The sequence below is a fragment of the Harmonia axyridis genome, chromosome 3, assembly GCF_914767665.1.
Source record: "Harmonia axyridis chromosome 3, icHarAxyr1.1, whole genome shotgun sequence".
NCBI lineage: Eukaryota > Metazoa > Arthropoda > Insecta > Coleoptera > Coccinellidae > Harmonia > Harmonia axyridis.
Window position 1 is genome coordinate 56,627,724 of NC_059503.1, and position 13,202 is coordinate 56,640,925.

The following is a 13,202-nucleotide window of genomic DNA, read 5'->3' on the forward strand; positions in this document are numbered from 1 at the left end:
AGAACGCCAAAGAAGAAGAACAAATTTCACCAATCGACAACGAATCGCATCGTTTTCGAACTGTATTTGGGTCTTAATATAGAAAAGCAGTAAGGAGAAGTACAGCCGGCGTTTACAACCGCTTTATATACCTGAAATATATAAGGGGAAAATAAATACATACCCCGGCTTATATACTATCCTTGTCCTTCTCTTTCAACGTTCAACAAAACGCATCGGCATCAGTCTGCCAAGAGAGATCGGAGAGTGCTTTGCTTAACGTTCGGTCGCTGGTAATTTGCCGATTTTAACCGAAATGGCAAATAATTACACGCCAATATTGAAGAATAACAAAGTAGTTAAGTGCGAAGTATGATTGACGAAAGCCTACGGTAGAATTAAAATCGTTTCGTGGTAAAAACCGGCTAAATAAGAGAAGTTAAAGGTTATGTTCGTCAATAAGGTCCACTATCGTGCGTTCTACGGTTTCCGCACTTTTGTTTTCGAATAGTATGCCTAAAATTCGAGGAATCGTTACAGTTCTGTGTGAGTGTGCAACAAATTAGATGTTTCATAGAATAATCGAGACGTGATTCGATCTTGAAGTGAATTAAAGTGTGGTTCATTTGTGTCGATCGTTCTTATCGTATTTACTTGAGCGAATGTAAATAGTAAATAGTGATCCATCAGTTGCTTTGTGCAAGGAAGCTTATGAATGAAAGTGGAGTTTGTTTCAAAATTCACCCACCAAGTCTGTGGTGCCTGGAAAAAATGAAAAAGTGACAGTTCGAATTCATTTTCGTGAGTATATTGTCGAAACGGCCCCGTGTGTAGTGAATGTGAAACGAAATGAGGAATTGAGGATTATACATATCAAAATCAAGGTAATTCAATTTCTTTCAATTCGAATTGTAATAGCTGCTAGAATTGTTTAGTGGTTAGAACAAGTGAATTCTAGATTACAGAGTAATGTTGCGTTCAATTCTTGCTAGGTACCAATCTTTCACACAAAGTTAGGCCTAATTTCTTGTCGGTTTCATCTCTCGCCGCATTATTGGTTAGTTTTTTCGACAATTCTTAGTTTTATGGTTTTCTAGAATATATTCCTAGAAATTTGGGTACTATGTACTTCTGAGGATCCTTTTCTTATTTCATCTACCTGCTCATAGGGTTCTGTAGAGAAAAACTTGAAATTCAGGAAACATTACGGTTTACTTCTTTCCATAGGAATACGTTTGTTTTGATTAATTAAATCATAGGAATGATTTTTCCTTCGAATATTTACCTCAAAACAATTTCTCCTGATAAAATGTTTGAATTAACATTGTTTTCATTCGAAACGTACCTACATACCTAAATCGAGACCTAAATATTTTGTATCCTTTGGATGAAATCTAGCCAAGTGAGTTTCAATCACATTCAAATATTTGAAATCTGTGGAAATTCGTCAGAAGGGACCAATTTGTGGTTAGGTGTAGACAATTTGACAAATTTATAGAGAACAATTTGTACCCAACCTCGGAGTTATAAAATATTACTCCGTCGATTGGTGAAATATTACTCTATGTACCCCACCAAAATATTATTACATATAACTCTTTAAGTCAAACTACGTTCTCTGTGATTTATGTCATTTCTTATCGAGTGAACTTGTTTTGGCTCGATTTTTATTGATCTTTTTGTGGAATGTTGTGCCCGATAATCTTTGAGGTGAGTAGATATAAGTAGTTATCACTTTATATTCATGATATGACTTGGATAATTCTAATGTGTTATCGTTTCTTGATTTTAGTAATGAATTTCTATCGTGTATAAGGATATCAATACATAGTTGTTAGTCAGATTCTAATTAAGAAAGTAACAACATTATGTGTTTATTGAAGATTGAGAATATAGTTCGATTTGGAGCTGTCTCATCTTCATTATTATTTAAACGAGAATTATTTTTTGGTGAAATATCTATTAACGATGCAGGTTTGAACTTTTCAATGAAATTGACAAGCTTATATCTTCCCTGTGGCTATACACAAACATACACTATGGAGTTCCTTAGAAAATAGAGAACTTCAGCAATGTAGGTACTCAAATCTTGCGGAATTTTCTAGATTTGATAACTTCAAAACATTCGTTTGAGATATTGTTGCTTTAGAAGACACTTGATAATATTGTTTTCTGCAGAAACTGAAGTTTTTACATGGAAAAGAATGCCATAATGAGTAATACCTTCGAAGATATATCAGTAAAGTTGATTAGATTCTCTATTCAAAGTTGAACTTTATCAAATGTTATGAGAAAGTTTGTTATTTATATGTTTATCGATTATTAGGATTGTAGTAACGTAGGTAAAACTCGATGACATTGACTCATGAAAATTTACGAATAGGTACAATAATAATAATAATAATTTCGTTCCGGGAGCTGTGCACTTTTCTCTTCACAATCTCTCTAATAACGTAGAGTGATTAATTGAGATAACGGATTGAAACTCAATTTTTCGGGACCTTTCTACCTCATACTTCAAATTTGAAATTAATTTAAATTTGAAAACATATCCAAGAACTTGCCCAAAAACTCTTGAACTACTGGTCGATTTACTTTCGTTTTTTGAGTGCATATTGATATGTGAATGTTCTATTGAAGTATAAATTAGATATATATCTCATATCTGTCTCGATATCTGTAGACTAGACCGATCCCCTCTCCTGAACATTTTTAAAGAATCCCAAAAATTGCCAACACATTGTCTCCTGTCCCCTACTACTACTACTTCTGTATTTTTGCAAATTGGTAGTATTTATAGCTAATAGCTATAAACAGTGATGTGGTCTTCAAATGCGCATGAATGGACGAGCGCCCAAAAGCTCTCGACGTCAAGTCAGTATTTTTTTTTTGAATTCTGAAAATCTCAAAATGCACTGAGTGACATGCTTGGTCATCCTTATTTGGGTTTCAAACTTTCTCTGTGGAATCTGAAACGTGGTTATATAGTTTTTCCTAGAGTTTTCAATATTTCATATATGTCTAAGCGAGACCTAAGTTGCTATTTCTATTATCCTCATATTTGACCATATCATTTTCCTTCACAATGTTTTTAGCGTTACTCTAATTTACCATATGGCATTATATCATTCTCCCTCCAATCTGCTCAAAACTACATTTTTGCTGGGATTCTACAGAGGGTTTAAGTTTTATTAGGGACCATAAATACCAAACAGGCGGTTCCTTTCAATAGAATGGGTGTGCCAGGTATTATTTCCTCAAAATTTTTGGGTAGTGACAAGACCTCAAGAGCGAGCATAAAAAACCATAAATCTCGCCATAAATACTGAGTTTTAAAATTGAATGTTCAATTGAAAATGTGAAATGAAATTATGAATGAATTGATAATATTTGTAGTAAAAAGTCATCATTTAGGAACTGTTGCTTCGAGTGAGAGTCTTCGAAAATAAATCAATCAAACTACAAAATAATATTTTTGAGGCACTTTTTATCATTGTAGATTATAAAAATTTGACGGATCTTATTGAAATGGCACTAAAACTTTCCACAAAGAGTAGGTAGTAGCTCCTGTATTAATTCTTTCAGCTCATTATTCTTCGGCCAATCGATATCCAGCATGTGGCGAAAAAATGTACTAGATTTAACACTCTTCTGATGGTTCAAATTGATATTTTAAAAGAATCCTTCAAAGGATAGGCTCTCGGATAGGCTATAGATATCATTCCAGTCATTAAAACACCTATATTGGAATCCGAGTGTATTAACAATATTAACAAATATAAAAAATTGACACTACGATCAATTTTTTCTGTAGGCACTTTTCAATTTAGTCAGTTGGGTATCTCAGATTGAATTGAGGTTAAGAGGAGGGAATACCACCACGTGGCTTTTCGGGTATCAGTCAAACTTTGGTACCCATTCATTTCCTCTCTGGCGCTCCTGCGATTTCCAAACTTTTTACGGTGTACGGAGTTGTACATTCTTCATTCTCTTCACGAAGCATATAAGTATAGGGCAGCACTGTACGATGACAATTTCAGCTATATGCCATACCATGAAAAAAATTGTTGGCGATGGGGACTCATATTTTTTGGAATATTTCTGCAGAAAAAGTTTTTTCAGAAAACCTTTATCATTTTCGATTCTGCAAATACGTAGTATTATAAACCTGTTCGCGCGGTTTGGACGAAAAATGTTCAGGGCTCGGTTCAGGGTGTTTAAGATCATGAACTTGGATAACTCAAATTCTTCAAAACTCTAGATTTTCCTCGAGATTTTCAAATTAGAACTTATATTTTTTATTATTTCAAACCGAGTTTCAAACCCTATGACTAAAATGAATACTTTGAGCTCGACTTTAAGTTTTATCGAGGAACAATTTCAAATGAGAAGAAAAACACAATTTCTAACTGTATAGGGCAGTCTGCTCGGTAGTCTGTGACTTTCGAAAAGCACAGAAAGTAATTAAAATTCGATATTTCGATAAATGAATTTGATATTTAGAGAATTGTAATGAATTATTCGTAATTGAAAATTGTATTGGTTTATGGATTTTTCAACAATCCCAACGAAAAATTATTTCATGAAATGTAAAATTTAGTTATTTAAACATCGAATTTTAGTTTCTTTCTGTGTTTTTCGGAAGTCACAGACTACTCCACACGTTTAGAAATTGCTGCTTTTCGTCATTTAAAGTTCTTCCTCGATAACTTTTGAAGTATTGATTTTAGGTATTGGGTTTGCTTAAGTAACACCCTCTATTTTTGTAAGTAGAATCGACTGAAATAATAAAAAATATAGGTTCTAATTTGAAAATTTTGAGTTTTGATGAACTTGAGTTGTCCAAGTTCGTGATCTTCTTATAAACACCCGGCACATTTTTGATCCAAACTGCGAACAGTCTTATAATACTACTATTTGCTGAATCGATAATGGAAAAGGTTTATTCGAAAAAAAAAATTTCTGCTGAAATATTCGAAAAAATGAGTCCCCGTTGCCACCATTTTTTTCATAAGAATTCCATTAGCTCATGACTTGTTGAGTTTTTACTGAAGGTATGGAATATAGCTGAAATTGTCATCGTACAGTGCTGCCCTCTACTTATATGCTTCGTGAAGAGAAATAAGAATGTACAGGATGGGCAAATAAATGAAGTAAGCAGCTATATCTCAGGATCTACTCATCGTAGAGACTTGCGGTAAAAAATTTTACCACTAAAGTGTACAAGAAAATACACTGGAAATTGATTCGAAGTTCATACCTCTACCGCTAGGGGGCGTAATAGCTACCGTCGAGTAAAAAAAAGAATTTTACTCAAAGATGTTTCATATGAAGTTGAAGAAAAAATATCATCACTGTAATCCTTGGAAAATTCTCTATCGTTTTGAATTGTCACTTGCGAATTTACGACATCAAGTAAGGGTAGGTGAAAGGGAGAAATCTGACTGATTGAAATGCCTGTAACTTCAGTTAGGCCCAACATTTTTGAGCAAATTAGATCTCGTCTGAAAGATAATACCTTGTTGATTGAGGACAAATTATACTCATGATAAATTTGTTTTTGCTGCTTTCGATAGGGGGCGCTAAGTCAGCAAAGCGATAGTTTCAAGCGTTCTGAAGTTATGACCGAAAGAAGATATTCTTCAACTGATGCACTGCGAAAAACAAATTGTATCTTTAAGTTCTGACAGAAACAGGAATCCCATCAAATTTTTATGAAAAAACCAAAAAGGCGCAAAGCGATAGCTTCAGGCGTTATGGAGTTATGGCCGAAGGAAGATATTCTTCAACTAATGCACTGAAAAACCAAAGTGTGTCTTCTTTCGGCCATAACTCCAGAACGCCTGAAGCTTCTGGTTTTTTCATACAAATTTGATGGGATTTCTGTTTCTGTCAGAACCTAAAGACACAATTTGGTTTTTCCGGTTTTTCAGTGCATTAGTTGAAGAATATCTTCCTTCGTCCATAACTCCAGAACTCCTGAAACTATAGGTTTGCGACCTTTTGGTTTTTTCATACAAATTTGATGGGATTTCTGTTTCTGTCAGAACTTAAAAGACACAATTTGGTTTTTCGCAGTGCATCAGTTGAAGAATATCTTCTTTCGGCCATAACTCCAGAACGCTTGAAACTATCGTTTTGTGACCTTCAGGTTTTTTCATGCAAATCTGATGGAACATCTGTTTCTGTTAGGAAAATTCTATCATTACATTTGAAATTTCGGAGTAAAATGAACAAAACAATGAGCTTCTTACTTAGCGCCCCCTATCGAAAGCAGCAAAAACAAGTTCATCATGTGTATAATTTGTCCTAAATCAACAAGATATTATCTCTCAGACGAGATCTAATTTGCTCAAAAATGTTGAGCCAAACTGAAGTTACAGGCTTTTCATTCAGTCAGATTTCTCTCATTCCCCTACCCTTATTTGATGTCGTAAAATCGAAAGTGACAATTCAAAAAAATGAAGAATTTTCCAAGGATTACAGTGATGAAATTTTTTCTTCTACTTCACATGAAACATTTTCGAGTAAAATTCATTTTTCTACTCGACGGTAGTTATTACGCCCCCTAGCGGTAAAGGTATGAACTTCATAACAATTTCCAGTGTGTTTTCTTGTAACTTCAGTGGTAAATTTTTTTACCGCAAGTCTCTACGATGAGTGGATCCTGAGATATAGCCGCTTACGTCGCTTATTCGCCCACCCTGTACAACTTCGTACACCGTACAAAGTTTGGTCATCGCTGGAGCGCAAGAGGGGAAATGAATGGGTATACCAAAGTTTGACTGATAGCCCGAAAAGAGATTACGAATAATTTATTCAACCATTGTAATATATTTACACCAATAAAATAGTTGTTACTCTATACCCATGCGTCGAGAGATCTTAAGGCTTGTCTTTAGGTAAGAGCAACAAGAGCATTAAATTTATCCCTTCTAAATCTTATGAGAAATGACAGATAATCGATCCATTCTTGAATAGGCACGTGCATGTGTGAAGGTACAAACTATTTGCTCTATCATTCTTCTCTGATGTATTATCGAATGGACGACACACGAACTGTGAAAATGGAAGAAGTGTTGGACGACCAAGAAAAATATGGGGTGACAACTTGAGACCAGACTAGGGATGTTGGCGAAAAGGAAACAGGCAGTTATTTTGCCTAATTTGAAGTATGAAGAAGACTCTTGTTCGGTAGTTATTAGGTATCCATCACAAAAGGTGCAATTTGCCGATTCTTCACCTGTCAAGCTAAGACGTCACCATCAGAAGGTCGAAGTACTCGACCACCACACCGTTTCACAACGCTGTGGGAAAGTCGAAGCCCATATGGGCCGTCGAAGGACGTACACCTGCCATCTACTAGATGTCGTCGCGGCAACGGACGTCGGACGCTCGCGTCTTGCAGATAAATTTGACAGCTGCCACGATGACGTAATAATGAGTCCCTTCTTTCTCGTTACCCGGCTGGGCGCGTGGAAACGGAGGGCGTGGCGCATTGTTTGATCGGACGGACGTCTTGTTCTCTCGCCGCCGTCGGGAAGTGACGGCTATGTGTCATAATCGAAGATGGGACCGAAACATGTGCCGCTTCGATTACAATACGACGGTTTTCCTTAATCTTATCGTTTATGGCCGTGCGCTGACCCATCTCATTCATGAATTGCTCTCGGAGCCGATTCAAGGTCGAATTAATGTTGGTGATGATTTCAGTAAAAAATCGACAGAGTGGAACCTCTCGATATAAAATATCGTACTAGAGTTACGCCACTTACTGAATTATTATTTACAAAATTTTTATTCATTTCGTGATTTTGCTTACCTACATGCAGGGGTTTCTCAAATTGAAGGTACAAAGGAAAATGGGAGATTCCTTGGATAATTTTGAGGAAAAAGGTTCTATAAACATGGGTCGGCAAACGCTTTAATTGTTTTCCAGATACGGGGTGTTTCCTGCAGTCCTACTTTTTTGTGATGATTATATCAGTTTATCGAATTTGCTTCAATCTTCGCTATAGATCAGGTAAATAAGTACCAAAACTTATACATAATTTATTTATCATCACAGCTTACCAACTGTACCTTTTTAATAATTTGGATTCTCCTGAGTATTACTGGATAATTGATACGACAAAACTCCAAGAAACCCGAAAAGAAACCAAAAAGTGTAGTACTGGGCCAAAGTTTCTTTTTACATTTTTCCGAGCAATTTTCTAAACTACCAGTGGTTTAAAAAAAAAGTCCTGGTGGAAAGTAGCGGGCACTGTTTCAGAAAAATAGCACCTTGTAGGTTTGCATTCAAAATTGGCATATCCCATAATGAAAACTTCAAACTGGAATGAATTTAAGTTAAATAACTTGTGAAGGTAAGGTGCATCGAAAAAACTTGAAAAAAAATCTAATTTTAACACTGTCTATTTCGAAAAAAATCGTTTACGGGTCCATGTTTATACGAATTTTTTTTTAAAAATGATTCGAGGAATCTGTCATTTTCGTTTGTACCTTAAATTTGGGAATACTCTGTATACCAAGGCTAATATTCAGTTATAATATAACAATATAACGAGGTATATAACTTTAAGTTGGCATTACTTTTCAAGATGGCGACCGATTTAACAGCTGTCTACTGATTTATTCTCAGTTTGGTTTGGCAAGTCATCATGAATAGACTCACGCCTGAACAACACTTGCAAATAGTGCAATTTTATTTCGAAAATAATGGTTCTGTGCGGAATACGTATCGCGCACTACGTCCATTTTATTTTGATTAGCGATGAAGCGCACTTCTGGTTGAATGGCTACGTCAACAAACAAAACTGCCTCATTTGGAGTGAAGCTAATCCTCAAGTATGTCGAAACACCGTTACATCCAGAAAAACTGACTGTTTGGTGCGCTTTATGGGCTGGTGGCGAGGCTGGTGGAATCATTGGTCTGTACTTCTTCAAAAACGATGATGGCCAGAACGTTAAAGTCAATGGTGATCAGTATAGAGCCATGATTACTAACTTTTTCATTGCTGAATTGAACAACCATGATGTTCAGGAGCTGTGGTTCCAACAAGACGGCGCAACATGTCACACAGCTCGTGCCACAATCGATTTATTGAAAGACATGTTTGGTGACCGCCTAATTTCACGTTTTGGACCTGTGAATTGGCCTCCAAGATCTTGTGATTTAACACCGCTAGACTACTTTCTGTGGGGCTATGTAAAGTCATTGGTCTATCCGGATAAGCCACAAACCCTTGACCATTTGGAAGACAACATTCGCCGTGTTATTGTCGATATACGGTCACAAATGTTGGAAAAAGTAATCGAAAATTGGACGTCCAGATTGGACTACATCCGAGCCAGCCGTGGCGGTCATATGCCAGAAATCATATTTAAAATGTAATGCCACAAGATTATCTTGCGTATAAATAAAATTCATGTCAATCGAATAATTCATCGTTGTTTTAGTGCAATTTAAAGTTCTATAGCTCTAAAAAAACACCCTTTATAACGAATAATTTCAATAACTATAACAAAAGCACTGCATCTTGATAATTCAATGACATTTCCTTGACTTTTATTATTTTGGCGAACGTCCAAGAATGTTACTATGAAAATGATCCCAATATGGCAGGAGGCGAAACACCAAAACGATTATACTACGTCGTCAAGGGTATATCCCTCCGTATATCCACTTATCAATACGCCGTAACTATGGGAAATTTAGGGATTCTATTGGTTCTATATGGCTGCCGTCCATGGCTATTAGACTATAACGAGGACTATAAGGATAGAGTGATCTGAAGAAACTCATCATTTTTTGAGCTGGCGATTCCAATTTCGAATTCTTTGTTTTCTAATACACGTAAATATGAAAATAATTTTAAATTGTGCTTCTAACTACCCCAAACACATCGAAAAAAAAAAGGTTTTCGAAATATTTTCATTTACTCCTTCAAAATGATGTGGACCACCCGGTATACGCACCCAATTATGCTGGCATCTTCACAATAAGCATCCGTCGGAAAACGCTGACACATCGAGATGCAACATGCCGCATTATTGCAAAATCCGCACGCATCATCTCTATACCGACCCCTCGGCGGGTGAACCTTCCCGAATCCCTATCTGCGCCTTCGCACGCGCCACGTTGCTAGGCTGTCGCTGCGAGATAAACCCGCGTCGGCGGTTTCGACGTGTCCGCGCGGCCACGCTCGACCGACGGCGCGGTACGGCGCGGACGATTTTCGCCGAAAACGGGAATTTCGGGAAAGAGCGCGGCAAGGAGGGGGGACGAAATCGGAGAAGTGTATCATTATTGAATGAGGAAAGATTGATGGGGCTTCGGAGGGTGGAGGGCATGTGTGCTATTGCGGAGGGTGCGTCGAAGAGAGTTGAATCGTTCGATTGTGTCGTCTACAGGCCGGAATACATACTGCGTGAGGAAGTAATGGATACGAACGGGGTTTCTTAGACTACGGGCGACAATGGATTGAGAAATAAGAAGGAAACACAACTGTTAATTTGCATCGGACTAAACGATGAATAATGTTCCTGAAGATTCATTATTTGACATCTGTGTAGAATCGTACAAGGCAAGATTTATTTGGATTCACGAAATATTACCCTAAATTATAACGACTATAAACAATAGCATTGTTTTATTAATTGTTTCAAACATAATTTCGATGCGAACATGTTTTTGTTTTTATGTTTTCTATTCCAATTCTCCTAGGCCTCTCTGAGATCTCTCAAAAACTTTAATCTTGTATAAGTTTGGAAAACCTATGTGTCCCATAGCCACTTCAGGTACAGTACTGTTAATTTTTCACTCAACGTTGAGAGATATTCGGGGAGATATCCTACTATCTGAAATAAATAAGCCATCAAGGTACTTTTCAATAACTTTTGTCGTTGAGAAAAAAATGCACAAAGAGAAGTTTTATAATTCAAGTTTTTATTTCGATTTAATTACCGAATTTTAGTTATATTATGTTACTTCCTGATGACCATACATCGCAGGCAAAACTGCGTTAAGCATTAATAAAGATTCCGAGAAAAAAACATGATAACGTACCTAATTATAAATACTTATTTCACTGTAAAGCTGTCGAATGAAAGACGAAGGAAGGAGCTAATTTCATGAGAATTATATCGCAAAGGGTTTTTCAATGAAATGTTCAATTTTGATTGAAAAAAGAGAAGAGTATATTTTAAGAGAAATCAATAATGTTTATTAATTTTATGTAAAGAGAAGTATGCCATTAACGATAGAAATAGTATATTACATAAAAAGAGTTGTAAGAAGCAAATTACGCACGACTAGAAAAAGCGCATAACTGTCTTACAAACTCGAGTTGTGTACTATACTTTTTGTACGACCACATTCATCTCCATAAAGTGTTTTGGCAAATCGCGATACAATTACGAAACGTCAAAAATCGGCTACGCGGGCTGTTATTCGTTTCCGTGGCAACGATTCAAGGTTTCATTGGTTATTCGCCGTGCGATTAACTTTACAGATGATACCCTATTGGTTGTTAATCGTGCTTTCTGTTTTCGGTAAAGTAAATCGCACAGTTTTACGTTGCACTGTGCTTAAATAGATAGTTACATAGTTGGCGAGTTGTACAAATTTCATTATTTTCTGTAGGGGGGGGATAGAAAAAAGATATTATCCAAATGGCCGCAACGGCTATACGGCTACGAAATGTTCCATGACCAAATTGCACGTTTGCGGCTGTATGTCATGGAAAAACTTCTCGAATTCCATCTTTAAGGTCTTGAACGGATTGTGGAGCATTGGCATAGACTTTATTTCTAGGTCTTACGTGTAGATAGGTGTAATATCGTCTGTAGAATGCCTGATTCCGAAGATCGACGAGGAATCGATAAACTAGGGTTTTCGTCAACACTATGGATTACAGAAGCAATATTCTCAGTTGTTCTTTGAGCGACGCATATACGGATTCTTGACACTAACTTTACTCCAACAGCTCATATTTTTCCACCAGTTTCACTATTGCCACGACACTCTAAATGTGCTCTAGTTTTGCGAACTGTGGCGTAGTTTTTTCTTGTCAAATGTCAAGAGATAGCCGCTTCAAAAGTCCGATCTGCCTAGATAACGAGCCATTCAAAATGAAAACTCTTGGAAAATCCTTATTTAGTAGGAGTGACTGGGTAGTTTGGACTTGTATGGCCGCGAGAGTCTTGTTTTCGAACACAGATGAGGCTTCTTGGATTGGAGTTTCAACCTATTTTCCAGGGTATCTTCTGATATTCAGTGGAGGTGATTTTTGCTATTCAAGTGATCAGATCATGAAAGGCCTACTTATTAGTATTGAAATGAGTCATTTCCCGAAATATCGATAGCACAGTTGGCTAAAGCTGCAAAAGGAGGGGTCGCGTTTGTTGGAAAACGTTTGAAATCATCGATTGTATCGGTATTTTGCGAGTTATTGAGAAATCAAAGTTTGGAGTGACTACATCTCTGTTCCCTAATATCTTCACCAGTAAGGGAAATATTTCCGCCGAATTGGGTTCTATGAAAATCGCATTATAGACACCAATCGAAAAGCGCCCGAAATTTCACGGCCCACGCGACCCAAACATCCAATTAAACGCTCCCTTCACGACGACCCCGTTTCCGTATGCACGTAATCGAATTATTGGTTACGTTACGCGTATACGTACGCACCATCCTGACGCAAACATAACGGACCGCCCCCGTACAAGAGGCGATTAGGGGCGACTGGGATGCGAGATCACGTGGCCGGCCGCGGGGGCCAGAAAAAGATGGGAATGCAGCAGTCGGAGGGTTTGTCCGATGTCGCCAAATTTGTCCGTTTTTACCTTGAACTGGGAAACTTTTGAGGACCACTGTAGTGATTTCTTCATAAAATTTAATTTGATGGGGGTACATATTCCAAACAAAATTCTTCGAATATTTTTCGAAAATCTATACTGCGTGTTCCTTAATTGGAGGTAGCAATGAAAATGGGTGAGATTTTAGGTAAAAAATGTTATAAACATAGACTAGCAAAGGCTCTGATTTCACGATTTTAAGATGTTTCTTGTTACTTTTTATTCGATTATATGTTTATCTAATCTTTATGAATCATTGCTTGAGATCGGCAAAATGAAGAGCAAAACAAATAATTAATTTGTTCATCATAGTTTACTGACTGGATCTTTATAATGATTTATATTTTCCTGTGGATTCCAAGAAG

The 13,202-nt window shown here is 36.8% G+C and overlaps 1 protein-coding gene across 2 annotated transcripts in view; it reads left to right on the top strand.

Moving 5' to 3' along the window:
• Window positions 1-225: 225 nt before the first annotated feature.
• Window positions 226-13,202, top strand: part of LOC123674786 (polycomb group protein Psc-like) — a 145,947-nt gene continuing 132,970 nt past the window's right edge. Inside the window, exon 1 of one of the 2 annotated variants that reach the window (XM_045609868.1) lies at window positions 226-863. The gene's annotated coding sequence lies outside the window, so the exon portion shown is untranslated. Of the gene's footprint in view, window positions 864-1,565; window positions 1,690-13,202 lie in introns of those variants that run through there. The other variant, XM_045609869.1, reaches the window with a different exon arrangement.